Source organism: Chrysemys picta, chromosome 3, assembly GCF_011386835.1.
Source record: "Chrysemys picta bellii isolate R12L10 chromosome 3, ASM1138683v2, whole genome shotgun sequence".
Classification (NCBI taxonomy): Eukaryota; Metazoa; Chordata; order Testudines; family Emydidae; genus Chrysemys; species Chrysemys picta.
Genome location: NC_088793.1, coordinates 133,466,724 through 133,485,852, shown reverse-complemented (window position 1 = coordinate 133,485,852; position 19,129 = coordinate 133,466,724). Strand labels below are relative to the sequence as shown.

Here is a 19,129-nt window from a genome sequence, read left to right as displayed (position 1 = left end):
TGTTTCTTTTTTGTTTGACAGTTAGCCCTTTTAGAGAGAGAACACATGGCACCTCGTTTCCAAAAATAGTCACTTAAACTGAGCTATCACATGCATGTTCAATCAGATAATTGCATACACAAAGTAGACAATATCTCAAACCTGTACCTGTGTGAGAGAGAGAGACCCTTTGGACTTGCAGTTACCCATTTTGCCTGACTATTTTTGTGAAAGTAATATTCTGTTTGCTCATAGAATCATAGGGTTGGAAGGGACCATAATGGTCATCTAGTCTAACCTCCTACCAAGATGCAGGATTTGTTGTGTCTAAACCATGTACAAGAATATTTTATATCTCACCTGTCTAGATTTGACAATGTGACTGCTGATGATCGCTAAGATAATAAGAGAATTTTTCTTCATGAGAACAGTTCCAGATTTATTCATAAAGTCTTGAAAATGACTTCTCCTTTCTGAGCATTCCTTTCCTCTCTCCTCCCATTCAAAATTTATTTATTTTTAAGTTGTTGTAGGAGGACAACTGACACTGATTGGTATGCAAACTCTAAGTGCCACCTTTAGAGGGTTCTTAAAAACCCATAATGAGTAATCTGTATATTTCTGAAAGGACTCCAAGGAGGGGGCTGCAGTTTCACTTAAGATCTGTTGACAAAATAAGTGTCAATTCATGACAAACCAACTGCCAAAAATAACCACACCAGCTATTGGAAACAATTGGAGAACACTGACAGTACATCCTTTCTTAGGTATTGAAGATAATACACTGAGTATAGAGCCCCTAACTGGTAAACTTACATTTTTTTTAACCTCAGCTTAGAGGGGTAATCAGAAACTGTATTTTACGGGATTACTTGTACATTATTTTTCTTGCCCACAGCTAGTCATTGTTATACATAAACTTAGTTCTATAGTGTTTCCTGCAGAGGTATACTGTAGGCAGTTGTTGAAAAAATTATTTTTCTTATTTTGTCTAATAACTTGATGTTCTTTGTGTAATGTGGGCATATGAGAGCTAGTATCTGGATTGAGACCATTTAACACAGGCCACCAAATAGCCAACAAAATGGAACAAGTTTTGGTCACTACCAGTCTGGGCTACATATTTTGCTGAACTAAGGATAAAAAATTCATTATCAGTCGCCTTAGCCATCCATTGTTCCCTCTCCCCACAAAAGAAAAAGTTGCTGAGTGTTTATAAAATTTCTCCTCTAAAGTAGGCAGTACAATTCCATGCCAATGTACTGAGTCTGCAAATGAAAAGACTGAGAATGTATCATGCTCTTTTTGTCCTTCCCTGTCACGCATGTCTACTTTGATCCACACAAGAAGAAGATCTAAAAAGCGTGATTATTTCACGGAGAGGAATCTAACCTAAAGACAGGATGAGCAGAGAAACATAGGGAGGAAAAGCAGACCAAGTAACTCCGCTAGGGCCTGATCCAATGCTCATTGAAGTCAACGGAAAGACTCCAACTGATGTTAGTGGGCTTTGGATCAAGCTCCTGGGATCCCCTTCCTTGTAACTAAGTTGTACCTCCCACAGTATTGTTCCCATAAATACATACTTCGCTCTTTTGAAAATGTCTGGAATTGTTGCCTTAGGTAGTTGGTAGACGAGCGTGGTATCATTTGTGACACTGACTGCATTGTGAGAGGAATCCATGGCAGAGATGGCTATGTTCTGTTTCAATAGCTGTTTACAAACTGGGACATTTAATCCTATCTTTTGCTTCAGACCGTGTGGTGATTATATGCAAGGAAGGGATTCTTCTTTTCCCCCATGCATCTGGCACTACACAGTGAATTGTGTTCTGCCTTTCTCTGAAACATTACTTATGGCCAGTGCTGGGGCAATGTGGGATTCCACTCTAGATGGACTGATGTTAAATCATTTATTTTACTACTGGACAGTAAAGTTATTTTTGATTGTAAAACTAGTATTAAAGCAGGCGAGGGGCAGGCTTAGAACATCTGATGCTGAGTCCCTCAATAATGGTGTCAGTATATTGTTACCGGTTGGTGACAATTCCCAGCTTGATGCTCAGATGTTAATACAAGGCAGTTCCCAGTTTGTATAGTTAGTGTCAAAGTCTTTCTCAAACGTGTAACCTTTTGGTATACCAAGATGAGCAAAATAGGAATAAAACCTTTCCTTAAGGGCAGGCAACCTGCAGGGTCACTTGGAAGCGCTGTTATTGGTGAATATTTATGCTTTATTGGTTATGAGTGTCCCAAATTCTTATTATGCCATATTGTTGTTTGACCAAAGACTTGTCCTGCTGTAGACTTAGTCCTGCTGCAGAGTTCTTTGATTTAGGAAGGTTCCCCTTGCGATATGCGTTTCATGAATATGAAGAGCAGTTGTCAGAATGGCCTAGATTCATAAAGACACTTTGGCGTTGTGATGCTCAGCACCTGAGCACCTAACTTTTGGGCACTTAGAAAAATCACATGAACAACACTGCGATTCACAAGGCCTGAGTTAGGTGCCAAGGCTCCCTATACAACGAATGGGGAGGGAATGGGAATCACAAAAGCCAGAACAGGAGGAGAGGAGCTGCCTAAACTGACCAATGGGTGATGCCAGCGAGAACGTTGTGTGTTAAGCCCCCTTCTCCCCCCCCCCCCTTGCACTGAGAGAGCTGCCTAAGACCATGCTGCAGTGAGGCGCCTATTTCTGCTAGTGATTCACAGCCAGGAACCCTTCACCTGGAATCAGGTGACTTAGGCACCTGAGTTTATTGTGAGAATGAGTTAGGCACCTGCAAAACACACACAACAAAATTTGTCTGGAGGAGGTTGTGTCCACCTTACAACTTTTTAGCCTAGTGTTTAGAGCACTCACCTGGGAGGCGGAAGACCCAAGTTCAATTCCTGCCTCTGCTTGGTAGGGGAAAAAAGATTTGAACTAGTCTCTCCTACCTCTTAGGAGGGTGCTCCAACCACTGAGCTATGGGATAGTCTGAAATAGGGCTCCCTCGATATAACTGGGCAGGGGGACCAGACCCTGGATTTCCCACCTCCTGCCTGGGTGCACTAAGCACTGGGCTACAGTGTCATTTGTCATGCTCTATGACTCAATGACTCTTTAAGTATTTATATGCAATGGAACAGCTCCAACAGGAGAGCTCAAGGGGAACCCCTCTCCTCCCCCCGCCCGAGAATCCCATAGCTCTGTGGTTAGAGTGCTCTCCAGAGAGGTGGGAGACCCCTGTTCAAATCCTTTCTTCTCCTCAGATAGTGGTGGTCATTGAACCTGGGTCTCCTGCATCCCAAGTGAATGTTGTAATCACTGGGATAAAAGTTATAAGACGGCCAGATTTTGAAAGGGACATGATCTGGTAGGTAGCCTCTGAACACACCTTCCAGGTAGGGCCCTCCTCGCAGGTTAGGCAGCTGAATACCTGTTTTCCCTGGTTTGTGAATCACTCTGAGAGCTAGGCAGGAGATAGGCATCCGTATAGCTCGAGTGAGATAGCGGTGCCATGCCAACCTGAATGTGTTGTTTGTCCAGAGCCATCTTTGTGCCTTGTTTTGTGCAACTCCTTACAGCACAGAAGGGCCTCCCAGTTCTGGTCTGTCAAACCACTTGTTGCTTCATTCAGATCCTTCTTTAAGACTCTAATTTTCCATGATTGGAACATAGGCCTAGATGTAGTTTTTACCCTGAAAATGTAGGCACTAAGTGAGTTTAGGCATCTACAGGGTTCAGCAGGAGTTTTGTAGATCACAGTGGAGCCTAAAACTAGGACTTAAGTGCTAAAGCCCAGACTTTGTTGCCTATGTCTGGGGTTTGTGTACCTAAGTACCTTTGTGAGTCTAGGCCAACTTGCTTGCAACAAACTCTGTAGTGGTAGATGGTGTGAAAATAGTGTTAAGGGAGCCAGCATGGTCCAGTGAATAGTGTTCTGAACTGGGCGCCAAAACAGTTGCGTTCTATCCCTGGCTCTGACATGAACATGGTCTGTGGCCTTGGGCAAGTCACTTAAGAGCTTTCAAAAACTTAGATCCAAGGGATTGATACAGGAGCCTCATTTCCATTGACTTTCTATGGGATTTAGGCTCATTTAGGGCCAGATTTTGAAAGGTGTTTAGATAACTCCCACTGAAATCAAAGGGAGTTAGGTGCCTAAATTATACCTTTAAAAATCTGACCCTTAGTCACTTTTGAAAATTTTACTCTTCATTTCTGTGTGTGTCTGTTTCTGCATCTGTAAAACATGGGTAATGCTGCTTTCTTTCTTTTGTAAATTGCATTGAGATTTACCAAGGAAAAGGACTATATAATTAAGTATTATCATTTTTTATTGAGTTGCCCTGCCTCTAAATCCCTGATTACTACCCAGTTCCACGTTACAAGGAACCTATGTTCAAAGAAACCCCGATACTTTAGTGTTAGGTGGTTTACAAATGTTATAGATGACAACCCTTCCTGCAAGATCAGACCAAATGTTCTTGAATTTTAATGGTGACAGAAGTGATCTGAAAGAAATACAAGTCTGCAGTTCCTACTTGGGAATTTGACATTTCAAGCTCCGTGCACTATTTATTTGCCATTCACATAGCTGATTTCCTACCTGTAACTGATAAAATGTTTGAAACACATCATACTGCATTTTATTACTACTGTGTGTACTGCAGGAGCACCTGAGGGTCCCGGGTGAGATCAGGTCCCCATTGTGCTAGGCACAGTACAAACACAGAGTTCCTTACCCCAGACATCTTATAATCTAAACAGACGGGAACCAGACTGAAGTGAAGGGACTTGCTCAAGGTCACCTAGAAGATCAGTGGCTGACCTAGGAATAGAAGCCAGGTCTCCTTGTCTAATGCCCTATCCACTGGACAACATTGCAAAGACTAGAGTTCAGATCCTCTATAGATGGTTTGCAAAGTAAGTCAAATATTATTTAATCTGATCAGTGATGCTGTTTTCCATTTCATATTTTGGGCATCCAATTCAGAGAAGTGATTTATTTGCAAATGCATCATCTTGAGACCTTACATTGTGAGGTAGACTTTTAACATCTTCCTGGGTAAACATAGCCAGATGTAGACTATGCAAGTGTTACTGTTAGGTGTTACACATTAGTATTCATAATGGACTGTATACTTAGATTATATTGGCAGTGAAACTATGTAAAATCTGAGTCCTCCAGTTGAAAAGCCCTATCTACATGCAAAATATTATAACAACTAGGCTTGGCAGAACTTGATTTTCATTTTTTGATAATTTTGCGGGACATCAATGTTTATTTGTGAGTATTTTTAAAGATTTTTATCTATTTACATTTTCACAGTTGTACAAAATTATGGCATGTCAATAGGTGGATCAGATAATTATTTAAAGACTGTAGATGTTGAGATTCAGAAAATTAAAGCTTTATAACTGTTAAAACACAAATTGTCAACATTGCATCAAAATATACAAAGTAAATATCCTTAAATCAAACTCTAATAACTTCTTAAGCAGCATTTTTCCTTTACCTATCTGTAAATTTAGATTTATTATCCACAGAAATTTTTGTCAGTTTGTGCATGTGTGTGGTGAAGTCAACATTTACCAGTAAAAATCTCTAACCCTGCCAAGCCTAATTAGAATGTCAGTCACACATCTCTAGAAGGCGACAGTGTTTGAATCAATTCTTCTAATTCTAAGAATTCTTATCTTATTGCCAGCTTGGTAGTTCTCTCTGTCTCAAGTGACTCTAAAAGCCATCTGGACATGTTGAAAATCAAAGTACTTTCTGGTTTAAGTGTGGTTGCATTGTTTGTCTCTCAGAATAAATCCCTCTATATCACTCAATATGGTGCTTGATGAAAACAGCTGATGTTCAAGTTCAAACCAAAAGCAAAGACAATGATTTGAAACCAGCAATAGCAGCCCGATATCACCTTCCCAGTTGCACCTCAACAAACCAACAAAAATATGCAATTTTCTCTGCGCATGCTGCCAAACTGTGTTCTCACTCTAGTCCCTGGGTGTTTTATCTTTGACTTAAATAGGAATGAGTTGGCCCTTAGTGGTTTTTGACTGGAAAGAATACAGACTGGGTCTGACCTTGTTGAAGTGGTTAGGATGGTCACAGATTGTAAGAGCTGTCTCAAAAATAGTTTTAATGGGTCTGATTCTCCACTCTGTCACACTAGGGTAATGGAATGGGGATTCAGGTCCACCACATTAGCTATTTTAGTTACTTGCTTTCTTTCCATTGCACTATATGTTAGATTTGTGCCCAATCTCTTTCTCAGATTTTGGTTTTAGGCTATTTCCACCCCCCAACCCCATCCTCTCCATATGGAACAGAATAAAGTTAAGAAACAACATTTTCAAAGAATAAAGACTTGGATGGAGCCCATGTTTTCTTGTGAGTCTGCTACAGCTGTTAATTTGTGGAAAACCTCAGTGGAAAGTAAGCAATATGGCAGCATCATTTTACATGAGAATTCAGAAATGGCCTCATTCCAAACCTTGGCTGATTTAGGCTCTTGGCTTTCATAGACAAAGCTTTGTGTAGTGTCATGCTTTTTTATAGACGATGTTGATGCAGCTGTGGAAGGCTCTGATGTTCTTTAATGTGGAACTGTCGTCATTCAGTCAAATTCAAGTATTGTGGATTTGTGATTTTGTGTCTTTGCTCATCAGACATTAGTGGGCAAGTTTGAGGAGGGTTGGGATGCTGTTAAGTGGGGAAATCCCATATAAATAGGTTCCCTCTTCCCCTTCTTTATGAATGTGCTGAAATCAAAATCTCACACCCAAACAGTCATGAACTTTGGGAAAGTTTGGAGCTGGATTTGAACTTTATGGCTTGGACCCTCTACATCTCCAGGACATGCACATTCATCTCTTTCTGTAGACATTATTCCCATCCAGTATTTGCCAGGCAGAGTTGGTGGCATATCAAAATTTAAGTACTTTACGGACTGCAGCAATGTCTTTTCATTGGATGGACATTTTTGTTTGCAGAGAGTCTATGGTATGCCGCTTAGTGAGAGAATTTTACAGTATACTTTTGGGAGAAATGCTGCACTTCTTTGGGATGGATTAGATGACCTAAAAAATGTTTTCCAGCTGTGAAATCTATGTTGCTAATAAATGTCATCACAGCTATTGACTTGGGGAGCACCAAGGTAGGACTAAGAGAACCTCTTGAGATGTTGTTGACCATTCATATTGCAGTGGCACCTATAGACTTCAGCCAGGTCAGGACCCCATTGTCCTGCCCAAACATAGAGTTAAATGATGGTCCCTGCTCCAGTGAGCTAACGGTCTATAGAAACTGACTCAAAACTTTTCCCAGCCTGAAGCTGAATGTGTACCAACCCTCCTTTGGTGTTGGAAAAATGCATGATTATTTTAATAATAATCCTTTCTTGTGCGCATCTTCAGTTCCTGATTCCTGGCTGGGACTGAAACCTGGAGTCCTGAAGTACTGTGGGAAAGGCTGTGCTCAACCTTGTGAGAGAGCTGAGACTACCAGCTCAATTTTGTAGATTCATCAGACTCTCATATTCTGGGTCAGTTTCAGATAAGACTTTGAACTGTTAAATGTTTCTCTGAACCCCAAACAAGTAAAAGTTGGGGGTGGGGTTCACTCACCACTGATGTGGCTTCCTTTTAGTAACAGTAATAACACTTTATATAGTATGTTTCATCTGAAGCTCTCACCCACTTTTTGAAAATGCTTTAAATATTATTTGCACTTTATCGTTGGGGAAGCTAAGACATAAAAAGGTTACACAGTGTATCAATGAAAGATCTGGGACTAGAAATCATGTTCCCGATTCCCAGTCAATGCTCTAACCACTAGACAATCTGGTTACATTCCTCTTGGTGGTGGTGGTTTTGTTTCTCTTTCCAATGTCTTTTAAAGAAAACTCATTTTGTATTAGCGTTGCCTTCTTCCCCATAACTGATAGATTGATTCCACTGTCTGTATGTAGCATCACTTCCTTCCCTTTCGGACTTGGCTAGGTGTTATGTCTCTTGTCTTTAGGGTGAATTAAGGCTGCATTCTTGTATGCATAGGATCTCAGCCTCGTGGTCAGAGGGAAATAAAGTGTTGGGAAGAAAGAGGAAGCTAGAGATGGGCTGTCCCTTTGAGGAGTCTGGGAGAGGAAGATCAAGGAGTTTGGGGAATGGAAAGTACTCTGTGGATGGGCATGATGTTTTCTGGAGGTGTTTGAAATTGGGTAAGTCCACTACAGAGAAAAGTAGAAGCAACACAAACTAACCACAACTTGCCTTGAACTCAGAGAGGAGTATGGCTAGGACTGCTGGGAAGTGCACTGATTCAGAACGTTCTCTCCCTGACACCCATAAGCCAGGCTGGAATGGAGTTTCTGGTGGAAACCCAAAGATCAGCTTCTTCTCTCTTGGGGTGAATTTTCATTCCAGTGTCCAATTTCTCAGTGGAATAGGGCAGAATAATTTACACCTTCCTGCATCACACAGTGTGGCTCTGATCTGTCATCTTAACAGGTAAAAAATTTTTAAAGCACTTAAGTGACTTAGGACCCTAAGTCTCATTTTACAAAGTGGCTCAGACACTTGAGAACTTAAGTTTCATTGCAAGTTGAAGGGTGAAATCCTGGCCTCACTGAAGTCGCTGGGAGTTTTGCTATTGGCTTTAGTGGGACTAGGATTTCACCCGGTGGCTCAGGCTCCTAAATCTCTTAAGTGCTTTTGAAAACCTTAACCAATTTGGCCTGTCTAATCCATGTTCTCTGTGGTTCTATCCAGTACCTATTTGTCTCGATTGCCTTAAATTTTATAAAATCACACAACAGCCGTAATTGAATATCATGTTTTACTTTCAGTGACAGAGCAAAGGTGCCAAAATATTCAGTAGCTCTCCTAGGAACATCTGCAACTTCTTTAGCGACTATTTTTACAGCTGGTTGTAGTTTTATTTATTTATTCAATTTTTAATGGTACAAAATCCTGGACCTCGGAGGGGGGAGAATAGTTTCCTTTCCTCATATCAGAAATTAAATAACTGCCTGGAGATAGGGCTAGGAGGTAGTTTGTCATTTGAGAGAGAGAGAAAGGAAAGTTGCCCAAGTCAAAAGGGAATGCAAAACATGGTCATTTCATGTTTGTAAATAAAGATGGTCTGAGGAGGTTCTGCTTGGATCAGGAGCTGGATCCAAGTTTAGGCTAACGTTCAGGTTTGAGGATAGGACTTGGGTTTACAGACAACGGTGCTAAAACCACGTCAATTTTTCGTGTAAGGTTTTGACCTCAAATAGTAGATGAGATTCCTGCTATCTTGAATGGTGGGAATCTGATGTGATCACCTGTTCTAATACAAAGTTTCAGAGTAGCAGCCGTGTTAGTCTGTATCCGCAAAAAGAAGAACAGGAGGACTTGTGGCACCTTAGAGACTAACAAATTTGTTAGTCTCTAAGGTGCCACAAGTCCTCCTGTTCTTCTTTTTGTTCTAATACAGTTTCCACCATCTTGGGTGGAACGTGAGAATAATGGCGCTTCATAGATTTGACCCAGTACCAACCTGTAATGGCAGGTCATGGTCTAGGAATCTGACCTTGAACCCACCTGAAAATCAGAGCAGTTTGAGTTTAAGGTTCTGATTTTTGCTCTTTCTCTAGCTATGGATGCTTAGTTGCTCAAATAATGAAAAAACTAACAGTACTGTTCACTCAAACACTAGTATTCTCTTACTCCACTCCGTTCTCCTTTCAATAGTAGCATAGCTACACATCCAAGAAATTGTATGTGCATTGTAGATGCATTAAACTCTAGGAATAATGTGCTACCACCAAATCTATTAACATTATGACCAAGATACCTTATGGCAAATTGCTTTTTCATTTACATGTGGCACAATCTTCAACTTCTAGTAGTACAGAATCCTTAGTTTATGATATACGCAGTACTGTAAAACAAGATAGTACCTACTAGTTGACCATGTGGGATGAGAAACAAGCAAACATACCTGATTCCAAATTCTGAAAAGAACTTGCTAAATCCCATCTCACTAGTAGAGGTTTAGTTGTACTGGCAGTTCCCTGTTGAGAGCAGGTGAGAAACAGCAATGACACTGCCCTCTTCTGAATGCAACTTAAGCTTCTGGAAGAAAACTGGGAGGAATGAACAAAATTTGGGCTTACAAATTGTCCTGTGAATAAGACAGGTAATGGAGACTTGGTTTAGCCTTTGTTTCAGGAACATGGGGTCAAATTCTATAGATAGACCCAAGCCAGGATATTTGAATCCAGATTAGATATAGAACTGAATTTCCCCATAATTGACGGGACTCATGGGTGGGGTGAAGTTGGATCTGAGGTTCCTGTTCAGACCCACTTCTAATGAGCTTTGCTAACAGAAATGGGGCCCAAAACTCTTTGCACTTACACTGGTTCTATATTGATGTAACTTGCTTAACACCAGCGAAGTTACTCCTGATTTACATATATATGTGAGAGGAGAATCAGTGATTTGTGTGTTCTAATGCCAGTTGCATTAGAGTTTAATGGACCTGCTCCTGCTGAAGTCAGTGGGAGTTTTGCCATTAATTTCAATTTCTGAGTGTGATAAAACTCAATACAAATGTTTAAAACTTCCCAGATTAGCTCACTTGCTGCAGTTAATATTTTGTCCAGAACTTTTCTGTGATACCAAATACAATTAAAACATCGTATTCAATCAGCACTAGTTTTTTGTCCTCTTCCGTGCCAAGGCATTCCTCTGGTGCTAACTGGGGAATAGCACTGCTGTTAGGAACTGGGAACCGAGTGTGACAGAAGGTCATCTTTTATGAACATTTGGTACATAAGCTAAATGATAAAATTCCAGACTTTGACTCCCTTTGGATAGAGGTGAATCAGTAAGAACTAGACATTGCAAACATTGTGCGCCCAAGGGCGAATCAAGTGTGCGTGATATCCTTCACAAGTTCCTTCCTCCATCATTCAGGAGCATAGATTGCAGGGGTTGGTTGGCCCAATCCCACGTTCTTTGCTTTATTCTGTTTCTTGTGCCATCATTTTTTCTAGTACCTTGTTTCAAGACACTTTCCCCTGTGTCCTTTAGAATGTAGCTCACTGATGCTGTTGCCTTACTCTTTCCAGTGGGTGAACTCAGCACAATGTAGGTCATTAATTGACCAGGCGACACTGGATGAAAATCAGGGGTAGCTGAGGTTATAGGGTTAATATTCATACTCTCACATGCCACTTACGTTCTGTTGCTGCTTGACAGCTTTGACTGTTGCTCAATGAAGTATGATTACAGCAAAGTGTCAATCTTATCAGCATTTCAGTTTTGCTGTGTCTTTCCCTATGGAACAGATTGTACAATGTAGTTATATCCTTTCCAATAGTCCTCCTAGGGAATGACTTAATCTATAATGTAACCATCTGGTTACGAACACAGTGGCCTCATGGACCTAATAAGGACTTGGATCTTGCATTCAGTTATGTCATGTCTGAGTATTGCTTGTTTGTGTATTTTCAGAAAATCTAGATAAAATATTAAAAGGGGGGAGGAGGGGGAGTTTTTCTTCATAAATTAGTAATGACCTCAACACACACAAGTGGCAGAGCAATTGACAAATGAGGCAACGTCAATAAAATAAGCTGAAATTCTAATACATTAAAGTAAAAGCAGTAGTAGCTGATTTATACTGCGGGGGTGGGGTGGGAGGGGGAAGGTTAAAATGTAATAATATAAATGGCTAGTTATTTTTGAAGCCTATGATGATTCCCTAAGTGCACAGCCTCTCTTCACACCTGTATGTGTCAAAAAGGGAAACGTATCACACAAAATATTTCAATCTTAGGGCCAAATCCTGTCCTCTCTGTGCATGCAAAATTTCTGTTGACTTCGATTGGAATTTGTTCTGCAAAATGACGGCAGGACATTATCCAGAGCTTGAAAACATGTACACCCATGGATTTTCAAATGAAATGTGTGTGGCTTCTCATGGTTTGACCATGTGCATAACATTTCATGTGGGCAGCAGCATCTACAATTATTAAAGAGGAGTACAAAGATCTGTGGTTATTCATCAGACTATTCAGAGTGGGACAAATTGGGAGACTTGGAATTCGGGTTTGTTTGTTTACTTAGAAGTCCTAGACCAATGAAATAAAATTAGCTTTCTATAGAGCTATGTGGGGGAAACTTGGCACTGCTCGCAAACTGATGAAAAATAATGTTCTTGACAGATGAATATAAATCATGGCTTTCTTGATAAAAAATGTTGGCTGGCAGATACGGGGTCAGGTATGGGAGAATGTATGCATGTGGAAACTGCTTTTGTTTCAGGAATGACCAAAAGAACATGAAGCCTAATATGGTAAACTTGGAATTTTGGCCTTAAAATAAATAAATTTAGAAGTTCACTGTTGAGGAGGATGGGAGAAGTAACAGCTTCAAGAAGGCCTTTAGCTACTTCTGAGATCCTATAGTTCTAAACGTCCTTGCCCATTTTTAAGTCCTCAAATCACTGATGGCCATATGGCATCCTTTCTAGTCAGTGGTTATGCAAGGTAATGGGCTCTGTTTAAACAAAGTTAATTGAGGCAGCAGGCAACACCAATTGCCACTGTTGTTTGTTTGTTGCATCACAGTATAGTAAAAAACAGCACCCATTGCCTTTGCACGTGGGCACATTCTACTACAAATACAAAATCAGTGAAGTTAAGGTCTAAAAAAAGACTGTTAAATTCACCTATGGACCCAGATGGAAAAATAATCCAGAGGGCAGTTATAAGAGGTAAGTCTTACACTGTGGCCCAGAGCTTACCATATCAGATCCTGGGGGACTTAGAGAAAGGCCTTCACCTTTAGATTCTGATCTTTCCCTAAAACTGTGGAGCCACTGACCTTGGAGAGCTCAACACCAGGAACTGATAGCAAGAGCAATCCAGCAGAAGATCACAGTAGTTGTGACAGGAGAGAGGGACAGTTGTGCCCGAGACCAATTAGGGCTTCATAGGTCCTATACCATAAAATAATATTTTACCGCTATATAGTGCTTTGCATTTTCAAAGTGTTTCACAAGCACAAGCTCTCTAATACATGGATAGTCAATAGGTGGACTGTAGGCCAAATCTGCACCACCAGATGCTTTTGAATGGACCATGAGATCTTTTTATTTACTTATTATCATTATTGTTATTGTGGTGTGAAAAATGTTTCTCTGAAGTTTGGGTCTTGATTATACCTTGACCAAGAAATTTGGACCGTGACAAAAAATAATTGACGACCCCAGCTCTAATGCTTTTCCTAGCAAAGCAATAGGCGTTCCCTAGAACAGTGAGGTTCTATCATCACACCAGCTCACCAGAAAGCTGTAGTTTAGTTCATCTTCATCCTCAGCAGATCATCATCTGGAAGGACATCCCAGAGATGACTATTAAGTCCTCTTTAGGCTTTGTCTTTGCTTAGTTATTTTGATAGATGGGACTGGGTCTCTTATCCATTTTTTTCTGCAGGACAAAATAAGTGCTATGTGGTACCAGGAAGCTGTCACAATATTTTGCTTCACACGTGACCTTGTTGCTCCAACACACCACACTGGTGGTGGTCTATTGTGAAGCTACACATGAAGTCCCAGTCTTCAGTCATCTTCAAGCTCTGCAAATCAGGCGAGGCTTGAAAATTTGGGTTGACCCATACATTTTGGGATGGCTGGCAAGCCTTGTTGGGTCACAGGGACAACATTTCACCATTAGTGTGAGAAATATAGTCCATGAAAATGATGGATTTTCCCAACTTCTACTCTTTAGTTTTTTTAGGGGAATTGGGGGTCAGTGAGAAGCAGAGAGAGCTGTGGGGGGGATCTTGCACTCTGGAGAAGGACAGAAAAATGCCTAACATCTATAGGAGTAAGGGATACAGACTTGGGAAACAACAGGCTGGAGGAGAATGGTGATGGGAATGAAGCCCCCAAGGGATGACAATTAAGCTCCTATTCTCTTTCTCCATTTGATCTCCATTCTGTGCAAGGGTGGAAAGTATGACTCTAAGGGAAACCTGCCTGTGTATGTCAAAGGCACCTATCACTGTGGTATCTGAGCATAATACTGTACATTTGATACTGGAGATATTTCTACTTAGTCTGAACTGGAATGGGAACCTATGAAAACTCTTCAGAGCCCATGGGAGAACAGTAAAATGACTGGGAATCACCCCACTGGTTCAGCAAGGTCCAAAAGCATATTTTTTTAGTTAATTTGCCTACCCAAGTCAAGACAAAGCATTGAATGCAGGAATCTCTAATCTTCATTGGGTTTATCTCTATATTAAACACGAGGCGGATGGTTGGATTGTAGAACTCTGTGAATAGTGTTCAGCCAACCGGCAGCATTATTCCTAGACCAGTCCTGATTTATTCACTGCCCATTATGGAAAAGGCCTGTGTTCCTGAAGTGTGTGCGCGTCTCCACTGTGGCTTCTGGCAACTGAGGTTTTTTTTTTTTTTTTTTTTTTAAGTGAAGCACAAATGATTACCCAGAGTCAATTGTCTCGGGCCTCCTGTCTGCAGAATCTCTTTTATGAAGTAAATGTTTATGCTTTCAGACTCCCTCCAGGCCTGTATAATCATTCAGCACATGGCAAGGCCCAAACTGCAGGATAAATCTGTTCTAGCAGTTAGCTATGTAGTAAATACATTCTCCAAAATCCTCAACTAAACCACGCGAATTGGAGGGACACCAAACCAAAACATTCTTTTCACTTAGAGACTGTTAAAGTGGCTGAGAAACTGGAATTTTTTGCAGAGAAATTGGCTTTTTTCCCCCCCTTCACTGATTTTTTTCCTTGAAGTCTGCAGTGGTGGAATTAGTGAATTATTTCCTGGGGCAGCTGCTGTGTAACATCCAGTACTTTATTCTTAGAGCTTGTAAAATAAGCAAATCAAAGCAAGAAAGTGGCAAGTTTCTCAGAATTCCTGGGAATCAGACAACGCTGAGATTTCATGTTTATTTTCTTGGCATGTGCTAGATATGTCCATCTTTTCTTTCAGCTACTGTAGGCTCCACTGGTTCTCCCCCCTTTTCTCCAAAACAGATGAAATATAGCTATGATACAGGGCCTCAAGAGACGCTAGGCAGCAGGGAGTGGAAGAGAAAATGGTACAGAAAGAATACTTCTAGCTCCATGAGGGATGGAGAGATAAAAGAAGCTTTGTACATCTGTATCAAAGGGAATACTGTAAGACATCAGGACTGGGCTGCAAAAATCAGTTCTACAGGCAGATTTTTAAAACCCTCAAGTCAGAGAAATGGGACTCCTGTAAAATTCAAATCTCTTATTCATCACAAAGTTCAGGGATGTTTGGATTTAGGGGACACATTCAGGTCCATCTCTATATATAACAGAAAACCCTGCAAAACCAGTATTGCAAAACATGCTATAGGATGGTGTGGTGTAGCCTAAGAGTAACTATTATAGGACCAAATGACTTTGAAAAATCACCTATATCATTTTATAGAATGAATTTTCCTGTACTCTAAGCTTAACATTTTCTTTGCTGTTATGTACTCCCTATTGAAAATGGAATGAGTGGGCAAGCCACAGGCCCACCTAGCTCTTCACCATGATGACTGAAGAAACCTCTTATTTCACACATCTGTTTAAAAAAGTTCCCTACCCAGGTATGTAACAGGAACAGGCAGAATTGTTGCAAAGTAGATTTAATTCCACAGTCGTCATTTTCATGTGTAACATATTTATACACACATATATATATATATATATATATATATATATGAGATGTAGGTGAAGATGTAACCAGTGGGGATGGAGAGAGAACTATAGTATTAAGACGGCATTGAGAAGAGCATTAAAAAGATGTATGAATTCTGAGATTGCCAGCCCAGTTATAGACAAAAACTAGCGTGGCATAAATGAATGATTCTCTTTATGTAAGGTACTTTTCACCACAGTCTGCCTATCATAAATATTGAAGGGACACTACAAAGCAAGTAGCAGTGGAAAGGCAAAGTAACTTGAAAAACATAGTGAGGACCAGAGGGTTATAAGTGGGAGAAAAGGAAGGCAGCATGTGGGTTGTTCTGCTCTGGAACTGAAGCTGAAATCTGCTGCTGAATTGCCATCTAACATTTCCAAAGAGGGCAGAGGCAAAAGGACCTGCCCCGTTGCTTGCAAACAACTACTCTTGGATTAGCAATTTGAAATGCACTTACAAGTTGACTGAGACATGGCACTGACTCCGCCTGCAATGTCCCCGTAATCTTCTGAAGAATACTTGCTGTTACATACAGTTTGCTCAATAACATGATCCTAGTGGATGAAGTTAGAGGGGAGGGATCCAGGAGGTTGTGAAGAGAAGGCGGGATGAAACACAATGTAAAAATGTCAGCCACATTATGGAATGTTGCCCACAGGAAATGTATGCTGAGGTGTACAAGTCGTACACCTCCTATATCAAAGCCCTTGAGATGGTGATTCCCATGGGCAAGAACTAGAGGCCAAATGACTTATCAAATGAACTAGGTCATTTTTTAATTTTGTAGACTAAATCTCCCTGCCTACTCCATTTAAGTCCCTATTCTGTTTTACAGTGTGGTGTTTATGAATGCAGGGGCCTCTCCTCAGATTTGGAGCACAAATGGAATCAAATAGTTGACTGTGTACAGCGAGTGCGCACACCTACAGTCCAGCTACAGTTCAACAGACAACCACAAGAAACATGCTGGCAGGTATAAACAAACCAACGGTCAGCTCACAGGTGTTGGAAGCGTAGTATAAGCATATTTGAATAAGAAGCAAAGGCACGGGGATGGGAAATGACAAATATGATTACAATTAAACTATTACATTGATTAAAAACTCTCCCACACAATTAGGGTTTATCAAAAATCAGAAGCTTGCATGGGAGGTAAAGCAATGTTAATTAATTTTGTAGAGTGCTTTGAGCTCTGCATGAAAAGTAGAGTTGTTTTACAAAATTATGTTAGTGTATTCTGTAATAATAGTCCAAAATGCTGTCATTTAGAATAATATTAGTGCAGCATTTGGAATCATTGCTGTAGCATCCTGCAGTACTTTTTTTTTTTTTTAATTACAAGGGGGAAGTACAAATTATTATATTATCAAAGCAGAATATAATGAGGCATACACATTTTTTAAAAAGAGTCTTTTTTCCGATGCAGGTAGGTGTGACTTGAGCACAGAGACACAAAGAAATCAAAGTTCTTTCTTGCAACACAGAGGAATTCAAAATCTTCTCATATCTATTCCTGACTCTGCCACAGATTTGTTTGGATTTTCTTATCTGTAACATGGGGATAAAACATTCATTTATGTTTGGAAAATGAACTAAGAGCTGGATCTAAAAATTGCTATAGTAGTGTGAAATATCATATCGCAAACAACTGATTGCCTCAGGAACAAATATATCCCTACATTCATGTAGATGGCCCTAGTACTAAAGAATTGGTGAAAGAGAATTGTAAAAAGAGTCATGGAAAAAATTATATGGAAAGTTGTACAGAAAAGTTGTATGGAAAAAACCGTCAAGGAAAGTTGTGAAATCATCTTCATTGGACATGTTTGAGGGTAACATAGGCATCAGTCTATAAGGGATGGTTTAGGTGCCCCTGTGGTAGTTGAATACTAGTTTTTTGTCAATACTGTACATCACATCTGTTATTACTTTTCACTAGGGCTGTCAAGCAATTAAAAAAATTAATCTTGATTAATCGCATTGTTAATAATATACCATTTATTTAAATATTTTTGGATGTTTTCTACATTTTCAAATATATTGATTTCAATTACAACACAGAATACAAAGTGTACAGTGCTCAATTTATATTTATTTTTGATTACAAATATTTGCACTGTAAAAAACAAATAGTATTTTTCAATTCCCCCATTGCAAGTACTGTAGTTCAATTCCTTTATCATGAAAGTTGAATTTACAAATGTAGAATTATGTAAAAAACCCTGCACTCCAAAACAAAACAATGTAAAACTTTAGAGCCTACAAGTCCACTCAGTCCTACTTCTTGTTCAGCCAATTGCTCAGACAAACAAGTTTGTTTATATTTGCAGGAGATAATGCTGCCTGCTTCTTGTTTACAATGTTACCTGAAAATGAGACCAGCCGTTCACATGGCACTGTTGTAGCTAGCGTCACAAGATATTTACGTGCCAAATACGTTAAAGATTCATATGTCCCTTCATGCTTCAACCACCATTCCAAAGGACATGCGTCCATGCTGATGACAGGTTATGCTCAATAATGATCCAAAGCAGTGCGGACCGATGCATGTTCATTTTCATTATCTGAATCAGATGCCACCAGCAGAAGGCTGATTTTCTTTTTTGATGGTTTGGGTTCTGTAGTTTCCTCTTGGACTGTTGCTCTTTTAAGACTTCTGAAAGCATGCTCCACACCTAGTCCCTCTCAGATTTTGGAAGGCACTTCAGATTCTTAAATCTTGGGTCGAGTGCTATAGCTATCTTTAGAAATCTCACATTGGTACCTTTTTTGCATTTTGTCAAATCTGCAGTGAAAGTGTTCTTAAAAGAAACAACGTGTGCTGGGTCATCATCAGAGCCTGCTATAAGATGAAATATAAGGCAGAATGTGGGTAAAACAGAGCAGAAGATGTACAATTCTCTCCCAAGGAGTTCAGTCACAAATTTAATTAACACATTCTTTTTTTAACGAGCGTCATCAGCATGGACACATGTCCTCTGGAATGGTGGTTGAAACATGACAGGCTAAACATTCGTATGCTCTATCTGGCATGTAAATACCTTGCAATGTCAGCTACAAAAGTGCCATGTGAACGTCTTTTCTCATTTTCAGGTGACATTGTAAATAACAAGCAGGGAGCATTATGTCTCATAAATGTAAACAAACTTGTTTGTTTTCACGACTGGTTGAACAAGAAGTAGGACTGAGTGGACTTGAAGGCTCTAAAGTTTTACATTGTTTTGTTTTGGAGTGCAGTTGTGTAACAAAAAGATTCTACATTTGTAAGTTGCACTTTCACAATAAAGAGATTGTACTACGGTACTTGTATGAGGTGAATTGAAAAATACTATTTCTTTTGTTTATCATTTTTAGAGTGCAAATATTAGTAATAAAAATAATCATATAAAGTGAGCACTGTACAC

General features: G+C 40.0%; 1 long non-coding RNA gene across 3 annotated transcripts in view; it reads left to right on the top strand.

Annotated features, from left to right (window-relative positions):
• Nucleotides 1–19,129, top strand: part of LOC122173517 (uncharacterized) — a 223,762-nt gene that overhangs the window by 46,984 nt on the left and 157,649 nt on the right. Inside the window, exon 1 of one of the 3 annotated variants that reach the window (XR_010599774.1) lies at nt 16,430–16,698. The exons of 1 other annotated variant lie outside the window; for it this stretch is intronic. This is a non-coding gene — a long non-coding RNA (uncharacterized LOC122173517). Of the gene's footprint in view, nt 1–16,429; nt 16,699–19,129 lie in introns of those variants that run through there. One more of the 3 variants, XR_010599776.1, reaches the window with a different exon arrangement.